Here is a 25,905-nt window from a genome sequence, read left to right on the forward strand (position 1 = left end):
AGATGATGATGGCCAGCAGTCATACTGCACCGTCTGCTGCCAGCCTAAGATGTATAAAGATAGATGAAGTGGATCAAAACAAGAAATAGACCAGATTTGTTTTGTATTCATTTTCTCCCCCATCCCTCCCTCTGTGAAATCAACAGACTGCTAAACCCAGGGTTTTGAGTTCTATTCTGTTTCTCCTTGATGCAAAGCCACCCCCCTTTGTTGATTTTAATTCCCTGTAAGCCAACCCTGCAAGTCATGTTGTTGGTCGCCCCTCCCTCCGTCAGAGCAATGGCAGACAGTCATTTGGCGCCTTTTTTCAGCGCAGATGCCATAGCACTGGGAACATGGAGCCCACTCAGATCACAGCGGCAATTATGAGCACTATAAACACCGCACGCATTATCCAGCAGGATATGCAGAACCATAACCTGCAAGAAAAGTGAAACCAGGCGAGGAGGTGACTGTCCCCATCACTCTCGTCACCACGCTGCATCAACATAGACTTCTCACAAAATACAGGCCCCTGCAATGTGTACATCATGGTGTCAATTGGGCAGGTTCATGGTGTGGAACGCTGATTCTGGGCCCTGGAAACAAGCACAGACTGGTGGGACCGCATAGTGTTGCAGGTCTGGGATGATTCCCAGTGGCTGTGAAACTTTCGTATGCATAAGGGCACTTTCATGGAACTTTGTGACTTGCTTTCCCCTGCCCTGAAGCACAAGAATACCAAGATGAGAGCAGCCCTCATAGTTCACAAGCGAGTGGCAATAGCCCTGTGGAAGCTTGCAATGCCAGATAGCTACCGGTCAGTCTGGAATCAATTTGGAGTGGGCAAATCTACTGTGGGGGCTGCTGTGATGCAAGTAGCCAACGCAATCACTGAGCTGCTGATATCAAGGGTAGTGACTCTGGGAAATGTGCAAGTCATAGTGGATGGCTTTGCTGCAATGGTATTCCCTAACTGTGGTGGGGCAATAGACGGAACCCATATCCCTATCTTGGTACCGGAGCACCAAGCCGGCGAGTACATAAACAGAAAGGGGACGTTTCAATGGTGCTGCAAGAACTGGTGAATCACAAGGGACATTTCACCAACATCAACGTGAGATGGCTGGGAAAGGTACATGACGCTCGCATCTTCAGGAACTCTGGTCTGTTTCAACAGCTGCAGCAAGGGACTTTATTCCCAGACCAGAAAATAACCTTTGGGGATGTTGAAATGCCTATAGTTATCCTTGGGGACCCATCCTACCCCTTAATGACATGTCTCATGAAGCCATACACAGGCAGTCCGGACAGTAGTTAGGAGCTGTTCAACTATAGGCTGAGCAAGTGTAGAATGGTGGTAGAATGGGCATTTGGACATTTAAAAGCGTGCTGGCGCAGTTTACTGAGTCGTTTAGACCTCAGCGAAACCATTTCCCATTGTTATTACTGCTTGCTGTGCACTCCACAATATCTGTGAGAGTAAGGGGGAGACATTTATGCGGGTGGGAGGTTGAGGCAAATCACCTGGCTGCTGGTTACGTGCAGCCAGACACCAGGGCGGTTAGAAGAGTACAGGAGGGCACAGTGAGCATCAGAGAAGCTTTGAAAACCAGTTTCAGGATTGGCCAGGCTACGGTGTGAAAGTTCTGTTTGTTTCTCCTTGATGGAAAGCCCGCCCCCGGTTCACTCTACTTTCCTGTAAGCTAAGCACCCGCCCCTCCCCTCTTCGATCACCGCTTGCAGAGGCAATAAAGTCATTGTTGCTTCACATTCATGCATTCTTTATTTATTCATCACACAAATAGGGGAATAACTGCCAAGGTAGCCTGGGAGGGGTGGTGGAGGAGGGAAGGACAAGGCCACACAGCACTTTAAAACTTTAAAACTTATTGAATGCCAGCCTTCTGTTGATCAGGCAATCCTCTGAGGTGGAGTGGCTGGAGGCCCCCACACTGAGTTCTTGGGCATCTGGATGAGGAGGCTATGGAACTTGGGGAGGAGGGCGGTTGGTTACACAGGGGCTGTAGTGGCGGTCTGTGCTCCTTCTGCCTTTCCTGCAGCTCAACCATATGCTGGAGCAAATGAGTTTGATCCTCCATCAACCTGAGCATTGCCTCCTGCCTTCTTTCAGCAAGCTGACGCCACCTACCATCTTCAGCCCGCCACCTCTCCTTGCAGTCATATTGTGTTTTCCTGAACTCTGAGATTGTCTGCCTCCACGTATTTTGCTATGCTCTGTCAGTGTGGGAGGACAGCATGAGGTCAGAGAACAATTTCATCTCGAGTGCATTTTTTTCACCTTCTAATCTTTGCTAGCATCTGGGAAGGAAAAACATATGCAGCTGGTGGAGGGGAAAAAAAGGGAGGGGGTAGTTAAAAAGACACATTTTATAGAACAATGGGTACACTCTTTCACAATAAACCTTGCTGTTAACATTACATAGCACATGTGCTTTCATTACAAGGTTGCATTTTGCCTCTTATTGAGGGTATGCCAGTTTGGTGTGAGAGATCACTCACACAGGGCTGGGCAACAGAATTCGGCTTGCAGGCACTCATGGTAAGCCACAGTCTTTTGGCTTCTTTAACCTTCATAACATGTGGGAATGGTTTCAAACAACAGCGCCCTCATTTCCCAAACGAAGTAGCCATTGGGTAGGCCATTTAAAATGGGTTGGCAATTTAAAAGGAGGGGCTGCGGTTTCTGGGTTAACATGCAGCAGAAACCCAACTAACCCCTCCACACACACACGCACACCCCCAATTCTCTGAGATAATGGCTTCACCCCTCCCCCTACCGCGTGGCTAACAGCGGGGAAGATTTCTGTTCAGCCACAGGCAAACAGCCCAGCAGGAACGGGCACCTCTGAATGTCCGCTAACTAAAACCACCCTATTTCAACCAGGTGACCATGAATGATATCACTCTCCTGAGGGTAACACAGAGAGATAAAGAATGGATGTTGTTTGAATGCCAGCAAACACCGGGACCATACGCTGCAATGCTTTGTTCTTCAGTGATTCCCAACTACGTGCTACTGGCCTAGCATAGCAAAATGTCCTACCATGGAGGATGGAATAAGGCTGCCCTCCCCAGAAACCTTTTGCAAAGGCTTTGGGAGTACATCCAGGAGAGCTTTACGAAGATGTCCCTGGAGGATTTCCGCTCCATCCCCAGACTTTTAACAGACTTTCCAGTAGCTGTACTGGCCACGAACGCCAGGGGAAATTAATCATTAAACACGCTTGCTTTTAAAGCATGTATAATATTTACAAAGGTACACTCACCAGAGGTCCCTTCTCCACCTTCAGGGTCCGGGAGCCTGCCTTGGGTGGGTTCAGGGGGTACTGGCTCCAGGTCCAAGGTGATAAACAGATCCTGGCTGTTGAGGAAACTGGTTTCTCCACTTCCTTGCTGTGAGCTATCTACAACCTCCTCCTCATCATCTTCCTCGCCCCCAAAACCCGCTTCCATGTTGCCTCCCACTCCTTGGATGGAGTCAAAGCACAGGGTTGGGGTAGTGGTGGCTGCACCCCCTAGAATGGCATGCAGCTCATCATAGAAAAGGCATGTCTGGGGCTCTGAATCGGAGTGACCATTTGTCTGTCTGGTTTTTTGGTAGGTTTGCCTGAGCTCCTTAATTTTCACACAGCACTGCTGTGGGTCCCTGTTATAGCCTCTGTCCTTCATGCCATTGGAGGATTTTTTCAAATATTTTGGCATTTCGTCTTTTTGAACGGAGTTCTGCCAGCGGAGATTCGTCTCCCCATACAGCGATCAGATTCCATACCTCCCGTTCGGTCCATGCTGGAGCTCTTCAGCGATTCTGGAACTGCATGGTTTCCTGTGCTGATGGGCTCTGCATGGTGACCTGTGGAGGTGAGCTCGCCATGTTGGCCAAACAGGAAATGAGATTCAAAAGTTCGCAGGCCTTTTCCTGTCTATCCAGCCAGTGCATCTGAGTTGAGAGCGCTGTCCAGAGCTTGGAAAAAAAGTGGCTGATGTGATTAGGTCCTATGATAGTGTCCCCTGAATAGATATGTGGACAGAGTTGGCAACGGGCTTTGTTGCACGGATAGGTTCCTGGGTTAGTGTTTTTGTTGTGTGGTGTGTGGTTGCTGGTGAGTGTTTGCTTCCGGTTGGGGGACTGTCTGTAGGCAAGGACTGGCCTGTCTCCCAAGATCTGTGAGAGTGATGGGTCATCCTTCAGGATAGGTTGTAGATCCTTGTTGATGCCTTGGAGAGGTTTTAGTTGGGGGCTGAAGGTGATGGCTAGTGGCGTTCTGTTATTTTCTTTGTTGGGCCTGTCCTGTAGTAGGTGACTTCTGAGTATTCTTTTGGCTCTGTCAATCTGTTTCTTCACTTCAACACGTGGGTATTGTAGCCATTCAGGGGAGACTATTATAGGGCCTAATCACATCAGCACACTATCAGAGGCTCGTTCACCTGCGCATCTACCACTGTGATATATGCCATCATGTGCCAGCAATGCCCCTCTGCCATGTACATTGGCCAAACCAGACAGTCTCTACGTAAAAGAATAAATGGACACAAATCAGACGTCGAGAATTATAACATTCAAAAACCAGTTGGAGAACACTTCAATCTCTCTGGTCACGCGATTACAGACCTAAAACTGGCAATATCACAACAAAAAAGCTTCAAAAACAGACTCCAACGAGAGACTGCTGAATTGGAATTAATTTGCAAACTGGATACAATTAACTTAGGTTTGAATAAAGACTGGGAGTGGATGTGTCATTACATAAAGTAAAACTATTTCCCCTTGTTTACTTCCACTCCTACTGTCCTTGTAAACTGCTGGAAATGGCTCACCTTGACTATCACTACCTAAGTTCCCCCCCTGCCCCGCCACTCTCCTGCTGGTAATAGCTCACCTTTCCTGATCATTCTTGTTACAGTCTGTATGATAAAAGAAAAGGAGGACTTGTGGTGGGCTGTAGCTCACGAAAGCTTATGCTCAAATAAATTTGTTCGTCTCTAAGGTGCCACAAGCCCTCCTTTTCTTTTTGCGGATACAGACTAACATGGCTGCTACTCTGAAACCAGTCTGTATGATAACACCCATTGTTTCATGTTCTCTGTGTATATAAATCTCCCCACTGTATTTTCCACTGAATGCATCCGATGAAGTGAGCTGTAGCTCACGAAAGCTTATGCTCAAATAAATTTGTTAGTGCCACAAGTCCTCCTTTTCTTTTTAAAAATATTAGGAAGTTCCTTAATCCAGCTGTCCCACTTCTTGCACATGTTACTTTAGATTCTGAGAAGAATAGTCTGTGCAGGGAGTTGAGAGCTTGCTGTACAGGTGTGGCTGGAATATTGCATGATCCCATCATTGATGTTCTTGTAGCATTTAATATAGGTCTATCTGGGACCAAAGCTTAAAAAGGGATTGAATTTGGTCCATAATATTTATCAAATGCTCTATCTAATTGAATGAACAAAGTTTCAGCTGTTTTGTAATTTGTATAATATAATAAATTATATCAGATGTAATATACTCTACAGACAAATATTTATATAGTGACATAAATGTGTCCATTTACAGACAAAGAAAGATGAGAGGGCAGATGTTCAGGTGGTGACTCTGATATAGCTCCATTAGAGTTATTGCGGCTATGCTGATCGACCATGACTGAGGATCTGGCACGAAGACCCTGTCCAGAAGCATCTAAAAGCTAGCATCCTGATCCTTCAAATTTTTATTCACCTAAGGGGTCTTTAATGAAGGCAGTTGGACTATTCACGAATCTCATAAGAGTAAAGATTGCAAGATAAGGGTTTTTGTATCAAAGATTTTAGTTTCATTGTTCTTTGGGGTAAGCTTATGTGAAGTGGAATACAGCCACAGTATACTTTGACCCGTTAAAATAATGGCTGTACTCATGCTGAAATACAATGGAGACTAAGTGTCATTGCTGTTCAGCAAGTCCATCAAAACTGTCTTGATGGGATTCCTGTGGCTCCAGCTGCATTCCAGGGCATTCAAGGCAAGGAAGCCCTGCTGTGTTTTAGATCCTGCTGATAGAATGCCAGAAGGCACTAGGACACAGAAAGGCATTAAGAGAAGAATAAGAATCAGATAATGCAGAGCAGCTCACAACTCATTCTAATCAGCATGGAGTGGCATGTGAGACTGTGATTAGTAAAATAAATACGATTAATTCTTCTGTTTATGTATTTAGGATAATTTTCTGAACAAAGGTTGTCATCATTATATAACTGGCCCATTTAAATCTGTTGATTGTCAAACATACTAATTGCCAGAATGTTGCTGGTGCTGCTGTAAAAAAGAGGAAGTCATGAGAAAAGCTGTAGTTGAAGAGGTGAGGTGTCTTGTGGTTAAAGCAAAGAACTGGGCACCCGGAAGAGGGGGAGGAGGAGGAGGTATTCCTAGTTCTGTCTCACTCTTGGGAAAGTCAATTAGTCCCCAGTTCTGCAAGCTACCCAGTGTGTGCAGATTCCTGGGCCTGTATGGATCTCTGAGCCTCTGCATGCATTGAAGGGTCCACCTGTCTTGGCCAGCTTTCAGGATGAGGATAATCTCCATGTGTGTTCATTTCCCCTATCTGTAAAATGGTAAATTTTACTTAATTTCTATAATTCATGGCTTTTTGTAAAGTGCTTTGAGATCCTTGGCTGGATCTCACAATATATGTGAAAAGTATTATTATCCACCTGACAGAACACTACTGTGCAAATGAATGCAGTGAATCAGGTTTCTCTGATTTCAATGCAGCTTTAAAGGAACCCCGAGTAGCCAAGGGATTAAAAAATTTAGATGTTATATAGTTTTCAACATAGAGGCCAAACTACAATTTCCCTCTTCAGGAACTAATTATGCAAACAGACATGCCAAACCCACGGAAAAAAAAAAGACAGAAATTGGGCTTGTTTTTGGCTTAATTGGCTTGTGAGTTGCTTGTTGGCTAGTTTTTGGCTTGTAGCTTGTAGAACTCTTCAGCTTGGAAAAGAGGAGACTAAGGGGGGATATGATAGAGGGATATAAAATCATGAGTGGTGTGGAGAAAGAGAATAAGGAAAAGTTATTAACTTGTTCCCATAATGTAAGAACTAAGGGCCACCAAATGAAATTAATGAGTAGCAGGTTGAAAACAAATAAAAGGAAGTTATTCTTCATTCAGCACACAGTCAACCTGTGGAACTCCTTGCCTGAGGAGGTTGTGAAGGCTAGGACTATAACAGGGTTTAAAAGAGAACTGGATAAATTCATGGAGGTTAAGTCCATTAATGGCTATTAGCCAGGATGGGTAAGGAATGGTGTCCCTAGCCTCTGTTTGTCAGAGGGTGGAGATGGATGGCAGGTGAGAGATCACTTGATCATTACTTGTCAGGTTCACTCCCTCTGGGGTACCTGGCATTGGTTACTGTCGGTAGACAGGATACTGGGCTGGATGGACCTTTGGTCTGACCCAGTATGGCCGTTCTTATGCTCTTATGTAGCTTGTTGTAGCTTGTTGCTTCTTTTTTTGATTGGCTCCTGGCAAGCGGTAGCAAGAAGGGGCAAGTAGGGGCAAGGGAGGGGAGAGAGTCAGGGGTTCACAGCAGGTCCACCACAGTCTCAGACTACACGCCAGGGGAATCTAGTCAAATAGACTGTTGGGGTTTTTAGGGATTGGCTTGTTTTGGCCTTTTTTTGAAATGGGATTAGCTTGACTTTTGGCTTATTGTGAGAGTCGGTGTGCTTATTTACCACATGAAAGTTGGCAACTGTGATCCCAAGCTTTTGAAATACAGCAATATTTCATAAGTATTTATTTTATCTTAGGCCCTGATCCTGCAACAGTCTTTACCATGAGAGAAAACCTGCTTCTCCAACTTCCATCAGGGCTGCGTGGGAGAGGAACCAGGAGCTGCAAATGGCTCCCTGCAGCTTCCACCCTTGGATGTAATGGAGAATCAAGGCCAGACACAGATAAAGGAGAAGTAATCAGCTACTTACTGGTTCAGGGCTATTAACTACCATATCCCTCTTAAAGACACGATGTCCAATAATTAACGTTTAACTTTCAGACATGGCTGCATGTATTTTCAATATCACAACAAAACTTCTGGAACCATAGATTGCTTAGAATTCTGCAAAATCAGGGGGTTTGTTTGTTTATTGGTTGGTTCAAAATATATGCACAGCAAACCCTGCAGAGTCTCTATGACAGGATATAAATTGGCAGCTACTATATATTTCTAAAATAGTCTATTAAGTTTTCATGTTAAAAAAACGTGAATAATAAAGCAATTTAGTGAACTATTACTTCTAAGAATGAAGGTCATTCAGAATCTGTATACTCACGTACTGTGAGCTCATTTCAATTTGCCAGGCTTCATGTTCATTAAATTAAATAAATGATATGTCATGAGAAAAAAGAGCTGTACAAGTTCAGTTTTACAGAGGTTTCCTTGAACTAAGGGTCACAAATTTGCTAACGGTCTCACTTTAGTAATTTCAACCTTTCACCAGCAAATGTTGAGTTTCTGTGGTTTCATAATAGGTTATCATAACAGGATGGACTAGGCCCTGAGGCCCCTCACTGAAGGCCTTGTGGGCCCTGCCACACCCCGCCCCAGAAAAGGGCAGTAGAGAGGTCCTCCAGGCTTCTTATGGCAGCTGTGTGGGAAGCAGCCAATCAGGGCCCAGCAAGTCAGTAGAAGTATAAGCTGCAGGGCCAGAGCAAGTTCAGATCCTTGCTGGAGCTACAAAAGTGTGGATGGTGTGTGGCTGGCTGATGGAGCTAGAGAACCTGGACAGGGCAGCGCTGCCAGAATCCAGGGAGTGTGAGAAGGAGCCCTGAGCTGGTTGCTGGGACTCCATTAGAAAAGGCCTTGAGGTAGGGATTAAGATGATGCAGGGCCATGGGGATGTGGCCCATGTAATTACAGAAGCTGTGCAATATAGTTAAAGGGACACAGCAGACAGCTGCTCTCTACAGGATCCCTGGGCTGGGAGCTGGAGTAGTGGGCAGGTACCGCTCTATTACAGAGGGCACTCAGAGAGGCCCCTGTTGGACTTGTACTCCGGAAGGCATTTACACTGCTTTTATTTCACAGACAGATTGTGTATGACTTGGCCGGAGGGCTGAATCACCAAAGACCCACCACAAAGAGAGAGAGTGCAGGAACATGCACTCAGCCAGGGGGCGCTCGTGAGAGGTGAGCATGACTCCATCAGTTACGCACAGTTTTAGCAGTAGGAATAATTACAAGTCAAGGTCTGTTTCTTATTTGGACATGAGATATTTGTGTGGATATGCTTCATTAATGTTAATATGTACAAATCTTGCATGCATAATATTACAAGAGTGGTATATAAACGATATAAATATATTTATCTTTTATACACCACTTTTGTAATATTATGTATACACACACACACACACACACTGACACTTACTCTCTGGGAACAATTTTCCAACCAGTTCTGTACCCACCTTATAGTAGCTCCATTTAGGTTGTATTTCCGAAGTTTGTTTATGAGACGGTCATGCGAGACAGTATCAAAAGCCTTACTAAAATCAAGATATACCACATCTACCACTTCCCCTCTATCTACAAGGCTTGTTACTGTGTCAAAGAAAACTATGAAGTTGGTCTGACATGATTTGTTCTTGACAAATCCATGCTGACTGGTACTTATCACCTTAACATCTTCTAGGTGTTTGCAAACTGACTGCTAAGTTATTTGCTTTGTTATTTTTCCAGGTACAGAAGTTAAGCTGACCAGCCTGTAGTTCCCTGGGTTGTCCTTATTTCCCTTTTTATAGATGGGCACTATATTTGTCCTTTTCCAGGACTCTGGAATCTCTCCCATCTTCCGTGACTTTTCAAAGATAATTACTAATGGCTCAAATATCTCCTCAGTCAGCTCCTTGAGTATTCTAGGATGTATTTCATCAGGCCCTGGTGACTTCAAGACATCTAACTTGTCTAAGTTATTTTTAACTTGTTCTTTCCCTATTTTAGCCTCTGATCCTCATTTTCACTGGCATCCATTGAGTTAGATGTCAATTGCTGCTAACCTTTTTGGTGAAAACAAACAAAAAGGTCATTTAGCATTTCTGCCATTTCCACATTTTATGGTATTGTTTTCCCCCCATCATTGAGTAACAGACTACCCTGTCTTTGGTCTTCCTTTTGCTTCTAATGTATGTATATAATGTTTTCTTGTTACCCTTTATGTCTCTAGCTAGCTTAATCTCATTTTGTGACTTGGCCATTCTAATTTTGTCCCTACATACTTGTGTGGTTTGTTTATATTCATCCTTTGAAATTTGACTTAGTTTCCACTTTTTGTAGGACTCTTTTTTGAGTTTCAGATCATTGAAGACCTCCTGGTTAAGCCACAGTGGTCTCTTGCCATACTTCCTATCTTTATTTGAAAAACTGCTAACTCTCTTCAATTGTTTTTCCCCTTAGACTTGCTTCCCAGGGGAATCTTACCTACCAATTCCCCGAGTTTGCTAAAGTCTGACTTCTTTATTGTCCCTCCTACCATTCCTTAGACTCATGAACTCTATCATTTCATGATCACTTTCACCTAAGCTGCCTTCCACTTTCAAATTCTCAACCAATTCCTTCCTATTTGTCAGGATCCAGAAAGGGAATAGAAACAGATCAAAGACCTAATTTAACCTCTTACTACTTTTACACCAGTTTAACTCGATTCATTTTAATTGAGTTATTCCATATTTACACCAGCATGAGATAAGAATCAAGCCCCAAGTCTGGAGTAAGACTAAAACGCATTGACTTTAAACTTACTTCTAATTTATTCTTGCTATAAGTTATGTTTATAGTCATGCTATTCCCTTTTTATTATTACATATTTGTTTTACATTATTAGTGAGTGAACAATACTTATGTGGCAAGTGTATCCCTGTCTTGTTCATGCACAGACTAAGAGCAATAAAAAAGCCTGTTTACTATTCAAAATCATCCTTACTCATGGAGATGGAAGTAGATATAAAGCTTAGGTCATCCAATCACGGAACACAAAAAAATTCCATGTGGCTTATGTGACAAATTGCATGCAAATCAAATAATGTTGTGAATTGTTTGCTGTGAATATTCCTTGGAGATCTCAATATCAGAGGAATTACTATTTGAGCTGTGTCATTGGTCCCACATATTATACCTTTTCCCTGACTGGATTTCCGCGTTTATAAACTACTTTATAGCCATATGTTTAATCACAAAGTAAATTTAGTTTATGATCAGACTCTGTCACCCTTACTAACAATGAGTAAAGTAGTACATAACTCACTTACCTCCTACGGCTGCAAGGTACATGGAGCAAGGTACAAGGGTGGCAAGAGCTGGCTTATGGTGGTTCTATGAATCTCAGGACATCTCTACACTACAAAGTTAAGTTGACTTAATGTAAGTCGACACCCAGCCACAGCCGCACCGAACATTTCAATGTCATTCAAGCAGCCCTGCTGCAAGCCATAGAATGAAACAATTATAGGTTGCCGCTGGCATTCATGCAGTAGCTGAACACAGTGGAGCGCTATTTCTGGTCCCAGAAAACAAGCACTGACTGGTGGGATTGCATCATTATGCAACTATGGGATGATGAGCAGTGACTGCAGAACTTTTGAATGCAGAAGGACACTTTACAGGAGCTTTGTGCAGAGCTTTCCCCAGCCCCGAAGTGCAGCAACACTAAAATGAGACCTGCTCTGACAGTGGAGAAGCAAGTGGCAACGACTCTGTGGCAGCTTGCAACACCAGACTGCTACTGGTCAGTGGGGAATCAATTCGGAGTTGGTAAATCTATCCTGGAAGCTGTTGTGATCCAAGTGTGCAGGGCAAATAATCAACTTCTGCTAAGAAGGGTAGTGACTCTTGGCAACGTGCAGAACATAGTGGATGGTTTTGCCATGATGGGGTTCCCTCAGTGAGGTGGGGCGATAGATAGCACATATATCCCTATCTTGGCACCAAAACACCTAGCCAAAGAGTACATAAACCATAAGGGATACTTTTCCATGACGTTGCAAGTGCTGGCGGATAACAGGGGGTGTTTCATCGACAACAATGTGGGATGGTCAGGAAAGGTATATGACACACATTTTTAGGAACACAGGTCTGTTCAGAAAGCTGCAATCAGGGTCTTTCTTTCCAGATCGCAAAATAACCATTGATAATGTTGAAATGCCAATCGTGATCCTGGAAGACCCAGCCAAGCCCTTGCTCCCATGGCTCATAAAGCCATATATTGGCCCTCTTGACAGCAATAAGGTACAGTTGAACAGTACACTGAGCAAAAGCAGAATGGTGGTGGATATGTGCCTTTGGATGTTTAAAGGGTTGTTGGAGCAGTTTGCTTACTATATTAGATAGTAGTGAAAGCAATATCCCCATTGTTATTGCTGCATGTTGTGTGTTCCATAATATTTGTGAGGCAAAGGAAGAGAAGTTTCTGTAGGGTGGCCATGGAGGCAGATAAGTTGGCAGCTAATTTTAAGCATCCTCTTCAGTTTGCTTGTAACTGACTACTCATTAAAGGTTCCTTCTCCAGAATCACACTTGGCCACCAGGCTGTCCTGTGACCAGCTGGGCTCCAAAGTTAAGATTAGCTCCTGGCTCTTGGGGAGAATGGATCCACTGCTCACCTGTCTCCTATTCTCCTCCTCCTGCGCTTTCTCATCCACAATGTCCTCCTTGTTGTTGCCTGAGGTGGCCCAGGACTCAGACTTCTCGGAGGTATCCACACTGCAATTGGGAGTAGTGGTAAGCTCATCGCCGAGAATCGCATGCAGTTCATTGTAGAAGCAGCATGTTTGTGGTGCAGAACCAGAATGACTGTTTGCCTCCCTTGTCTTCTGGTACGCCTGCCAAAGTTCTTTGATTTTCACATAGGCCTGCTGCATGTCCCTGGTGTAGCCCTTCTCCCCAGATCCCACACAATCTTTTCGTGGACATCTACATTTCTTCAGATGGATTGGACCGGTGCCTACACAGACGCTTCTCCCCACAGACCAATAAGATCCACCACCTGGATCGCATTTGGGGAATTGAGTTGCAGTGATCAGCTGGGCTGGCAAGCTCTCCACACGGATCAATCAGAAAATGGGAATTCAAAGTTCCCAGGGCTTTAACAGGGGAGGGGCTGTTTCCTGTGTACCTGGCTGCTGTGCAGCAGAGTTGAAAACAATCTCCAAAGCAGTCACAGTGGAGCATTGTGGGACACTTCCTGGAGGCCAATTCAGTCAGCTTACAAAATACTGTGTCTATACTGCCTCTCTGTGGACCCATCAACCCATAGAATTAAGTGCTATGCCTCTTGCTGAAGAGGAGTAATTAAGTCAACATTACAGGTGCGTTAGGTCAATGGAAGGGACCTTGTTGTGTAGGTGCATACATTATTAGGTTGATGTAAGGCGGCTTCTGTCAACCTAAGTTTGTAGGTAGACCAGGCCTCAGTGACAGGCTACACTTGCTAATCTTCCCCAGAAGAGAAGGTCTCCAAAGAGAATTTTCTTTTGTCCAAAGATTTAACATAAAATAGTTCCAAAGATAAGGCACGTAAAAGTAACAAATCCATATGTCAGTGGTAAGTGGAACAGAGTCTCTCTTTTTCATAGGAAACAACTTCTGTGCAATGTATAGGGACAAAGAGAGGGTAATTTCATATCTGTATGCAGATCTTGTAGGGATTCTTCATTCCTACGCAAAATGATGTCAGATCCTTACCAAGCAGTTATTGTTAAACTGTTAGTAACTATTAATAATAGATGCACTCAATTGACCCCAGTGGCTGTAATTAATCCCTACAACAATTCATGAGTGAAATTCAATGGAGTATTCAGCATGTATATTGAGAGGAAGGAAAGGGAGAGAGTTTGATAAGTAGAGCTAGGCAATGGTATTGGCTCAGAGTATATTTGGACTCTTCTAATTTATTTATTTTTAAATATGAAATTGTTCAGTATTAGATGAACCAGTTGAGAACTGACAAACTTTTGACATGAAATAAGAGCTGATGTGACCCCAAACCTGAAATATTTTCAAGGTTATAATTGATCTTGGTAAGAAATAGAAGACAAGTGTGTGAGGGAGAAAGGTCCTCCCAGATAGTAACTGCTCACTGTTCACACATGCTATTGTTATTATTATTTTAAAAGTGTATTCTCAGAACATCCAGAATGCACAGATTATCAAGCAACAGCTCTCCAAGACCTAGCTGCTATTTCCATTGTCCTACATCCCATTCTTTCCCCTCCTTTCTTTCCCCTCCTGTTTATACTCTTCACCTGTCAAGGACATCATAATGAAGGGCCCAATCCTACATAGTGAAGTCAATGAGTTTTGCCAGTTTTTAGAGTATACATTTTTTTTTTTTGGAGAAGGGGATATCTTTTACTGGTATGTAAAGTACTGTGCCTCTTTATAGTGCTGCAGAAATAATACAATGATAATTAGCAATAATGAAAACCATGAGAATCAGTAATACACAAAAAGATTGCAGTTCTCAAGTGAATAGAAGTTGACTCCAAACAGGAGCCTGAGAAACAACCACTAATCAATCACAAGAGCTCAGAATGACAAAACCCAAAAAATGAATCATTGGACAATTATGACTGAAACGAAAACAGTGCAGAACCCTGGACATCATGGTTAACCCCTTCATAGCCGAAACATTTGGTACTGCATTTAAAACACATCATATATGCAGTATCTACGGGCAAGCATCTCTATCTTGGCAACAAAACACCTAGCCAAAGCATACATAAACCATAAGTGATTAAGAAAAAGCAGAAAGCATACAGGGAGTGGAAGAAGGGAGGGATCAGCAAGGAAATCTTATTTAATCTTTTTATTACTGACCTCGGCACAAAAAGTGGGAGTGTGCTAATAAAGTTTGCGGATGATACAAAGCTGGGAGGTATTGCCAATTAAAGAAGGACAGGGATATCCTACAGGAGGATCTGGATGACCTTGTAAATTGGAGTAATAGTAATAGGATGAAATTTAATAGTGAGAAGTGTAAGGTCATGCATTTAGGGATTAATAACAAGAATTTTAGTTATAAGCTAGGGACGCATCAATTAGAAGGAGGAGGAAAAGGACCTTGGAGTATTGGTTGATCATAGGATGACTATGAGCTGCCAATGTGATATGGCTGTGAAAAAGCTAATGCGATCTTGGGATGCATCAGGAGAGGTATTTCCAGTAGGGATAAGGAGGTTTTAGTACTGTTATACAAGACACTGGTGAGACCTCACCTGGAATACTGTGTGCAGTTCTGGTCTCCCATGTTTAAGAAGGATGAATTCAAACTGGAACAGGTACAGAGAAGGGCTACTAGGATGATCCGAGGAATGGAAAACTTGTCTTATGAAAGGAGACTCAAGGAGCTTGGCTTGTTTAGCCTAAGTAAAAGGAGGTTGAGGGGAGATATGATTGCTCTCTATAAATATATCAGAGGGATAAATACTGGAGAGGGAGAGGAATTATTTAAGTTCAGTACCAATGTGGACACAAGAACAAATGGATATAAACTGGCCACCAGGAAATTTAGACTAGAAATTAGACGAAGGTTTCTAACCATCAGAAGAGTGAAGTTTTGGAATAGCCTTCCAAGGGAAGCAGTGGGGGCAAAAGATCTATCTGGCTTTAAGTTTAAACTCGATAAGTTTATGGAGGAGATGGTATGATGGGATAACATGGTTTTTGTAATTAAATATTCATGGCAAATAGGCCCAATGGCTTGTGATGGGATATTAGATGGAGTGGGATCTGAGTTACCCAGGAAAGAATTTTCTGTAGTATCTGGCTGATGAATCTTGCCCATATGCTCAGGGTTTAGCTGATCGCCATATTTGGGGTCGGGAAGGAATTTTCCTCCAGGGCAGATTGGAAGAGGCCCTGGAGGTTTTTCACCTTCCTCTGTAGCATGGGGCATGGGTCACTTGCTGGAGGATTCTCTGCTCCTTGAAGTCTTTAAACTACGATTTGAGGACTTCAATAGCACAGATATAGGTGAGAGGTTTTTTGCAGGAGTAGGTGGGTGAAATTCTGTGGCCTGCGTTGTGCAGGAGGTCAGACTAGATGATCATAATGGTCCCTTCTGACCTAAATATCTATGAATGTATGAATCTATAACTCTACAAACCTGAAAAACAGCTTCATTACAGTCCAGTCTTTATATCTAATTGGAAATATAGGAAAGGGGAAGGAAGAGCTTATAGGTCTACAGAATAACCACCTCACTTGAAACACAAGAAATAGATGGAATTCCTAGGTGATTGAATAAGCTTTCCATATAGAAAATAAATGTTGCATTGCACGGCAAACACATGAGACTAGGAGGAATTCCAAATACTAGTGCAAGTATAATACAAAATCAGACGCAAAGATTACTGAGTCAACTTTGTGTCAGCTATTTTCACTTGCACGCTTTCAGTTGTACTGAGTTTCATAATTCCAGCGCAGATGATATAATTAAATATACATAACATTTTTTAAAGCAGTAACAGTCACTTTTAACTACCATATGCATTTAAGACAAGTGGAGACTTTCTCTTGACAGTGCAACATGGAAGAGCATTTCATATATTCCACAAATGTTCTATGACCACATACTCTTGCCTTTTGTTGGTTTGCTTAGAACTGCAGCTCCAGGAGGCATGTGATTATGTGAGAGTCTCAGCTTTCACCTTAAATAAAATGTACGTTCCTCATGGATGTGGAGAAAAGCTTGAAAATATGACTTCTAAATTATCAAAAACCTTGTGGCAAATAAAAACAACCCAACACTTATGATTTTTAAACTGTCATATTTTTAAGCAATTCTCATGAATTTGGAATGAATGAGGTTATTATAATTATTTATAACTTGTGTTATTGTAGTGCTTAGGAGCCCCAGTCATGACCAGGACCCCATTTTGTTAGGTGCTGTACAAACACAGAACACAAAGGCAGCCCCTGGCCTCATTAAAATCTAAGTCGTCAGTTTTGTTCTAATTCTCCACATTATGATGTTATCGCATTTGAAAAATGACAATTGTATTTCACTTTCCATCACTAAGAGAGGTGGGTTTGCTAAAGAAAGGGCCCAGGAGCTCTCAGGTTCAATTTAGCAAAGCATGTACTTAACTTATTGTACATACTTAAGTCCTCTTCAAGCCAATAACACTTAAGCACAGACTTTAGTACTTTGCTGAATAGGGGGAAATTATGCACATGCTTATAACTGGGCACAGCCTTAAGTCTTTTGCTGAATTGGAATCTTAGTGCCCAAGGAATGCAGAATCATGCCCCATAGGCAGTCATTTTATGGCTGCACAGTGCATCCAGTGTCCTGTCATCTTAATATTTGATATGCGTTGCATCAACAGATTATATCCCACACTTGCGTGGGGATTGTATATGTGGTTGCATATGTGGTTATGCATAGGTTATTTCCATCTCTATTTTCTATGATCATACAACAAACTTTTATAAGCTGAACCTAAAAGGTTGGATAGTTACACTACCCGCTATTTGAGTGACAATCACACCTTTAAAAAGGAATACCAAGCTCATTCTGTAGAACAATCCCATCAATAGTTAATTATTAATTAATTAATGCAATAGGCAAGAGTGAATTATAAATAATCGTTGTGAAAAATTAGTGCGTGTCTAAACAGGGTAATTTACAAATAAAAATCACTCCTTTCTGCATAGCAGCATTTAACACTGCCTGTTTTAAATTACATGGGATCTGGTTTCTTCTTGAATTAGCTCTTTCATAGACTGCCTGTTAAATAATAGATATATGTAAAAAGAAAGTTTCATAGATGGACAATAGAAACTAATATTTTGATTTTCATCCGCATTGCATCAATTTTACACTGCTAGCTCCACTGACTACATTGAAGATGCTCCTGATTCATATGAATTTAAATGGACTCAGAATCATGCTATATTTCTGATGAGACAACTAATTGACCAAACTCAACTGTTCCTGAATTTTATCTTTCTCAGCTTGACTGTAATGTCTAACAGACATCTCCAAGGTATATAAAACACTGTATGTAAATGGCACTACAGTGATCACCATAAAAAAGTCAATATTTTCCTATGGTTACCACAGATTAGACATTGTTAAAATAAGGTCTGAACCTGCAAAGTGCTGAATAATAACGATGTCACTTGATGGATGGAATCTGACATACGTGTTCTCAGATACTTATTTTCTACAGCCACCACATCAGCTGTAGAACAACAGCAGCTCAGTGGGGGAGGGATAGCTCAGTGGTTTGAGCATTGGCCTGCTAAACCCAGGATTGTGAGTTCAATCCTTGAGGGGGCCATTTAGGGAACTGGGGCAAAAATTAGGGATTGGTCCTGCTTTGAGCAGGGGGTTGGACTAGATGACTCCTGGGGTCCCTTCCAACCCTGATATTCTATGAACAACACTGTTACAGTCTACAAGTATAATCAAGCTGAGAGAATATTTTGAATAGACACCATGAAATTTTAGTCTTTACCTCAGAATTTGGACAGTTGTACTGAGTTTTCTCCATAATTCAACCCAATCCGAAACCCTCCACATTGCCAGGTGGAAAAAGGAATCTAACCCATCCCTATGCTTCTACAGTTTATAATTCTAATGGCTGAACAGTTTCTTCAGTGAATTTGTCAAAGGCTAATTTCTACTTGAATGGCAACTGTAATTTAGTTTTGAAATCTATTTATCAAAAGCTACAATTTAATTCTATATAATGCACACAAATTTAGGATCCCTTGGCAAAAGCCATTTGTACTGCTACACACATTCTACTTTCTTCTGAAAGACTCATGAAAGTGGATAGACTTCAGATATTAACAAAGGGTTAAGAACACCTGTTTCCCAATTGCAAATGAAACTGGTCATGTATTGTAATATGCACATCTTAGCCTGAAACATTATCAATATTATTTATTCCTAGTATTGAGGTGGCACCCAAAGACCTCACTCAGTTTTGGGAAGGACCCCAATGTTCTAACCACTGTACAAACCACACAGGAAGATCTCACAATTTCAATTAAGGCAAGACATAACAAGTGAAGGAAACACACAATAAGAAGTTAATGGGGAGGAAGGGCAATGGTAATAGTAATAAGATTACATGGGGATTTAAACTAGCTAGGTGCACAATCTGAGGTTACCAAATCATTACAAGTGATACTATCAGTTATCAGGTACTACGGTGACAAGCATCAGTACAAAAGCCTAAGACAGAATGGCACATACTATTCTCCTGCGTCTATTGTGAGGATTCATTGGTTTATTTCTATAACATATAAATTGTATGCGAGTATAAAGAATTATAAAAAAAATTATTCATTTTTATGAAATAAAGACAATTTGAAAGCAGAAGCATCTTGTGACTTTAGAATCTGATCAAATAACCAGTGCAAATGGTGTAACCCAAGGAGGAGAGCAGTGGACAGAAACCATTGGAAACTGGCCTTTGTTACAATTCAGAAAGTTCAAGACATACTACTCATACATAAGGCAAACAGGAAATATTGGATGAGGAGACTGAAAATGGCTGTATTGTCAATGGCCCTGTGAAAACAGAGAACATGTGCCAGACCAAACTTTCACTCCACTATAACACTGTGCAGTAACTATAACCTTGACATTTTGTTTTCCAAATCTTCCTCCTGCCTAACTCCATACACACTGAGGTTATACATGCACATTCCCTCCCAGCAGAGGATGCAATAATGTTCCTGCACATCATATTAGAAATAGGGTGACCAGACAGCAAATGTGAAAAATCGGGATGGGGGTGGGGGGTAATAGGAGCCTATATAAGAAAAAGACCCCCAAAATCGGGACTGTCCCTATAAAATCGGGACATCTGGTCACCCTAAATTGGAAAGTCTGTTGCAGACAGTAATGCATACTGTGAATCTAAACAATCTTAAAAGAATGGGTAATGCTATTACTATTTCCATTCATAATGTGGAAGAAAACAACCAGGCTGCTAAACGCCACAGGTTTCTTTGGAGAAAGGATTGCTAAAATTCACCACATGCTTAATGATGAATGTGAGAGAGTCATGGATGTTTGTTTCTCACTCTGTCTTCTGCAATATGTCACCAGACTACAAGATGATAGACTGCTAGAGACACAACTAAAATATACCTATTGGCCAAATGAGGAGAGCTATTTCAGTTGAGTCCTTTGGTATCCAACAGCCACTGCAAGTGTTCCTACCAGGAAATATAGCAGAGAAAGGCAACAAACAATGGATGTGTTGGTTAGGAAAGGATAATTATCTGCTATGATCTTCTTAGTGTCTGCCTCAGGGAAGGTGAGAAAAATATACTCATTCGAGTACATCTGTAATAGAGATGAGGAAAACAGCCAGCTGAGAAGTTCACATTTTCCAGATATTCACCTTGGGGCCCCTTTCCTTTAAGGTGCATGTGGGTTGACCCTATTGACCATGCAGAGCCCCACTGGAGTCAAGTACAGAGTGAGGGAATAGGGGCTTTGGGATCAGACAAAGGTGACTTGAAACCTGTATTTTGTGCCTGTGCCTGTATTTTGGGACGAGACATCAGTTAAAGCAGCCTCAGTGAATCTCTACTTTAAGATCTGTAGATTTATTGATTCCAAGGCACCATTATGATCATCTGGACTGACCTCTTCTAAACACAGAACACAGAACTTCCCCAAAACAATTGCTGGAGAATATCTTTTAGAAAAACATCCACTCTTGATTTAAAAATTATCAGGGAGGGAGAATCCAACACACTTGGTAAATTGTTCCAATGACTAATTACTCTGAATTAGTGTAGTATCAAGGGGTTCCAGCCATTGGATCATGTTACACCCTTCTCTGCTAGATTGAAGAGCCTGTTATTAAATATTTGTTCTCTGTGTAGGTATAAACTGTAATCAAGTCACCCCTTAACCGTCTCTTGGTTAAGCTAAATAGATTGAGATCCTGGAGTCTATCACTGTAAGGCAGGTTTTCTAATCTTTTAACCATTCTTGTGACTCTTCCCGGAGTCATCTCCAATTTTTCAAAATGCTTCTTGAATTGTTGGCACTAGAATTGGACACAGTATTTCACCAGCAGTCACACCAGTGCCAAGTACAGAAGTAAAATAACCTCTCTAATCCTACTCAAGAGTCTCCTGTTTATGGAGCATTAACCCTTTTGGCCATGTTCAGCTGATTATCCAGCATGACCCCCAAACCTTTTTCAGAATCACTGCTTCCCATTATAGAGTCCCCCATCCTGTAAGTATGGCCTACATTCTTTGTATCTAGAGGTATACATTTAGCCATATTAAAATGCATATTGTTAAGATCTTATTCCTACTATCCCTAGAAGCAGAGAATACCTGGAGCACAGCTTACTCTGCCCATGCCTGCTTCCTACCCATTGCTCACCTCCATCCTCCCATTCCTCACTCCCCACAACCCACTCACCCCGGGAAGAGAGGTGCTGTATAGCTGCTTTGGCCCTTATGCAGAGGGACAGGGCATAGGGCCTGTTTCTGACTCCTTTAGGCACCAAAAGAGGCATTAACACAACAGAGAACTGGATCTTTGTTGTTACTTGCCATTGTCTTAGAAAAATGGGGCCTTTTTCAAGATTGCTGGCAGGTGATATTTTTTCCACAAAAAATGTGGATAGCTCAAGAGTTTGCTGTCTGAAATCTTTCTTTCCCTATTCTCCATTTAACTCAGTAGTTCTCAAACTAGGGCCACTACTTGTTCAGGGAAAGCCCCTGGCGGGCCAGGCCTGTTTGTTTACCTGCCACGTCCACAGGTTTGGCTGTTCAGGGAAAGCCCCTGGCAGGCCACAGGCTGGTTTGTTTACCTGCCACGTCCACAGGAAGCTGCACTGGCCAAGGGATGTGCTGTCCGCCCTTCCTGCAGCCCCCATTGGCTTGGAGCAGCAAACCGCAGCCAGTGGGAGCTGCGATAGGCCGAACCTGCGGACGAGGCAGATAAACAAACTGGCCCGGTCCGCCAGGTGCTTTCCCTAAACAAGTGGCGGCCCTAGTTTGAGAACCACTGATTTAACTGAATAAAGTCTTTTGCGTATCAACGCACTTAGGATCTGGTCTATAGCAAACTGAAATTGTTGGGAGTTTCCCATAAACTTCAGTGGGCTTTGGAGGAGACCCATAATTCACAGACAACAGTTATCTACATAAAGTGATACAGGACAGGCATGACTATCGGATGAAGAGGAAACACAAGTTCGTTTTGACTACAAGGATATATTTGGCTTCACCACCTTTCATATTGCAAATGAATAGCTCACTGCATCTCTAATAGGTAACAGCCCATTCAGTTAAAATTACATTTCATAAAACAAAATTCAAAGTAGCCAACATTTTTCTCACAGTTATTAAAAGATAAAACACAATGTGTATTGATTCTGTGCTTTCTATGTTTGCAATTGCTTTTCTGAATGTCTGCTCATAATGCAATGCATTATATCTGTTCTTCTTGAATGTTATCTTTTGTTTCCTTCAAAACAATTTGAGGCAGAACAGTCATTATTGAATTTCACAATAGCTTTATTATCACATAAATAGTTTGATACAAATCAGGTATGTCTACAAAATAAAATCTTAAACATATTAAGGATAAGCAGAGAACGTTTACTTTATTGACCTTTTTATGCACAGTTCCAGGACTGAGTAACTCAGTAAACAATTCAGCACATTTCCTCCACTTAAAACTGGATCAATTAACCACATTTTAAAATCACTTATGAATTATTTAAAAGATGAAGCTTCTTTTCCAACCTTCCACTTGTAAATGCTTAAGCAAATTAAATGAAACACAGTTAAAATACAATAAAATAGGGATTACTTAAAACTGTGGATTTATTGGTGATGGACAAATGTCATATATTCTGGAAGTTCAATTTAGATGAGCATCTAAGAGTTCAGATGTTTACCCAAACATTATCCAAGAAACAAAACAAAAAAGCCCACTCAATGTTGGTATGTGTTCACAGGATTTTTGATTTGAATGACAGGTATATAAAAATGTTTTATTAATTATTTTATTAATTTATTATTATTATTATTATTTGATTTACTAATTGGAAGCTCCAGAGAACAGATTGTCTCTTGGTACCACATTTCTAAAATATCATAACTGATTTGTGGTTTTCCCCTTTGAAAATCCCCTCATGTTTTATGATTTGCCTTCCTCTTTGTTTCTTTAGATATTTATTACTATGAGTATTAGTTATTTTAATAGTACCAAAGCTATATTAGACTGCCGCACTTTACAGGTCAGGGAGACATGGTCTCTGCTCTGAAAAGCTTTCAATCCAACTTTAAATGAGAAATAACACAAGAGTAATTAACAAAGGGGTAAACGGAGTGAAGGAGCACTGGGAACACAAAGTAAAATGAATGATTATTGGACAACATCTCCGATTATGAAACATAGTCTATCCGTTTGGTGAGGTGTGGCTGTGAATCACAGTAGTCATATGGCCATGGCACATCACAGGAGGAGATGTCTGGCTGGTCAGCCTAGCCCATAGAGCAGAATGAAAGCTTGAGGCATCAGAATTACAGCTCCCATGGCACCACAGCAGCATTTCTGAATCAAAATATTTTGGTTTTCAGACAAAATATTTCAGTTTTTGGCCAATTTCCCCCCCCAGTTTTTAGATTAAAATATTTATTCTGTAAAAAGATAGACACTTTTCATGAGAAAATTCACTTTGTTAAAATTCACTTTTCTGTGAAAAAAAATAGGTTTTACAATTTTTCAGCTGTCTCTAATGAACACACAAGAACCCACTTGCACATGAAAGTACTTGTTTTGTACATTTTATTCTGTGAGTGTATGTACATGTTGTGTGCTGATGTTTGAACATTTGACCCAAAGTTAACTCTAGCTTCTCACAATACTCACTGTTTCCCTGGAGGTAGTTTGGATCTGCAGGCTAAATTGTTCAGCTAAGATTTTTATTTAGGTGTCTACTCTGAATAAAAGACTTCCAGCTCCTCTTTCCTTGGCTCTGCAACTTTTTGTCAAAGTCGGTTAGCAATTCAAAACCTGTGTATGTTTTAAAAAAACAATTAAAGACTTTTAGTGGAGAGGCAGAATGGCTTTATAGATAGGAGTTTGGACTGGGACTTATGAGACCTGGCTCTCCCATTGCTGTGCTCCATGTTTCAGTTTCCCTGTCCGTAAAGTGGGGATAATAATACTGTGATATTACCCAGCACACAGTCTGGACAGCTGAATAGCTGTGTCTCCTCAGTTCTCCAACCTGGGATGCTTTTTACACTGCTTTACTGGTGGACATCTGAAGAAGTGGAGTTTTTTACCCATGAAAGCTTATGCCCAAATAAAACTGTGCCACCGGACTCCTCGTTGTTTTTACTGGTGGACAGCTACTCCTGACCAATTAACACACAGCCTTCAGCATGTAACTTGCTAACAACTACCTAGCTGTCATTCATGAATTACACTACAGAAGAACAGATACTCTAATCTCAGACTTTCCCCCAGTAATGTGTGTCTTGTATTGCCCAGCACCTTGCTGAACAATGCAAACTCATATAAAGTCTGTCATTTCAACAGTGAAAAATGATATGCACTAGCTTTGTTTTTCCAAATGGAGTCTCTCTGCCACCACTTTAATGTAAACACACTGGTTAGATAAAAAAGTGAAACATGTTTATTAACTACAGAAAGAAAAGAAAGATTGTAAGTGATTACAAGTAATGAGGCATAAAGGTCAGGACTGGTTACCAAAAAAATAAAAAAGATAAAATACAAGCTAAATGCCTAACATAAAAAGCTTAGTGAACTTAAAAACACAAGTTTTCTCTCACCATAATTGCTACAGCAGTCTGTCCTGGCTTGCTTCAGCCAGGATTTCGCCCCTTCCCAGTTCAGTTCTTTGAGAGTCATTGATGTCATGAGCAGAGATGAAGGAGGAACGTGAGGTCAAGCATTTCCCCCCTCTTTATAATTCAATTTCTTGTGCTAGAAACATCCTTGCTGAGTCATGGTGACAAACACTCTCTTGTGGATGTGAGGTTTGAACCGTCCTTGAGATGAAATGCAAATTTCTTTTTCACACCTTCCCCCTGCCAGAGAAGGGCCATTTAAGCAGATGATAGCCTATTAACACCTGGGTAAGGTGCCAGTGTGTCTTTGTCTCTGAAAAAAACAGGTTTGGGCCTGCCTTTTTAACTTTGGAACATGTTACAGCAATGTTATACAGTAGAATTTTATAACTTTACAATAATGTTCAGCAGATTATGGATTTTATAATGAAACTTCACAAGGCATGCTTTGTAGAAAATTTGTCATATCCTTGTAAAAGCGGTAAACATAATGCTATAGATGGTCACAAATATCCTTTGAAGTGAAAAAAGATATATAAGTGATAATTATAATTATTATCAGGAGTGGATAAACCAGTTTGGCAACACACACACACACACACACACACTTTAATATCACTCCATTTTTACAACCCAACTTGATCAGATCGCATTTTATCCCTGAAAATATTCATCTACTTTTTTTTTTATTGTTTGTTTTTCCCCACTTCTGATGTCCAGAAACAAAATGGGGAAAAAACAACAACAAAAATGACACTACTGTGAGATTTAAAATTTCACAGAGGTTCAGATAAGCATCCAAATGTTTCTAGGCTTATCCGAATTGAATCCAAACCCTGAAATACTCAGGGTTCACCCATCACCTCTCTCTCAATCTCTCTCTCTGTTTTTTTCGTTTTTGTGGGTTTTTTTCTCTCAAGAAATGTCACTTCCTGCAAAGTTAATACCTTGGTTGTGAAACCTGATGCAGTACAAAAATCAAAAATTGTTTCTGTCCTAGGATTTCAGCCAGTACACTTCTCCAAAGACAGAGTGTAACTGCAC

This window comes from Chelonia mydas, chromosome 8 (assembly GCF_015237465.2).
Source record: "Chelonia mydas isolate rCheMyd1 chromosome 8, rCheMyd1.pri.v2, whole genome shotgun sequence".
Lineage (NCBI taxonomy): Eukaryota > Metazoa > Chordata > Testudines > Cheloniidae > Chelonia > Chelonia mydas.